Genomic DNA, 652 nt, shown 5'->3' with positions numbered 1-652 from the left:
GGCTGGACTCGATGATCTTCTGAGGTCCCTTCCAACCCTGATGTCTACACAATCCATGAAATCTATGAAAACCTCAAGGTTCAAGGTCCAGCCATGATGAAATCCAAGATGTAACCTTCCCATTTTACAGAACGATAAACAAGACAAGAGGTTTTAGTCATCTGATAATTTGGGGGGAAAGAATGGTAGTATGAAGAGGACGCGAAAGGTTTTTTCATTCCAAAGAGTAGGGGATTTTTTCCAGCCTGAGAAGCTGGCTACTGTAAATTTCCTAGACAAGGGTGCTAGGCTGTTGAGTGTAGCTCCACAAGTCACATTCATGTCAACATGTAGCAATGCACAACTCACAGGGAAAAGAGATCCATGGTAGGTACCAATGGTTCATAATACCTTCAGGCTGCAGATGAATAGCTGGATACAGATGCTTCAGCAACAGTTAATCAGACAGGCTGTACCTAAAAGTAGAAAAGAGAGGAGTAACTTCAAGGACACCTAAAATTCCTCAAGGGCTGTTCTTCCATTTGCCCATGTGGATAAAAAGCAAAATGACTTTCCTGAGGCAAGTAGGACAGATATTCTGCTCAGGAGTCCTAAATTAGGGTTACCATATTTCCAATTAAAAAAAAAGGACACCTGTTGGGGAGTGGGGGCA

General features: G+C 42.6%; 1 long non-coding RNA gene across 2 annotated transcripts in view; it reads right to left on the bottom strand.

Annotated features, from left to right (window-relative positions):
- The window catches only part of LOC109288222, a 26,493-nt gene that overhangs the window by 9,619 nt on the left and 16,222 nt on the right, over positions 1–652 (bottom strand). For both annotated transcript variants that reach the window (XR_002095096.1, XR_002095097.1), the window contains exon 3: positions 349–455. This is a non-coding gene — a long non-coding RNA (uncharacterized LOC109288222). The remainder of the gene's footprint in view (positions 1–348; positions 456–652) is intronic.

This window comes from Gavialis gangeticus, unplaced genomic scaffold (assembly GCF_001723915.1).
Source record: "Gavialis gangeticus isolate Ggan-Ray unplaced genomic scaffold, GavGan_comp1, whole genome shotgun sequence".
Taxonomy (NCBI): Eukaryota; Metazoa; Chordata; order Crocodylia; family Gavialidae; genus Gavialis; species Gavialis gangeticus.
Note: the sequence above shows the minus strand (reverse complement) of the source record. Positions and strands in the feature narration are given on the sequence as shown.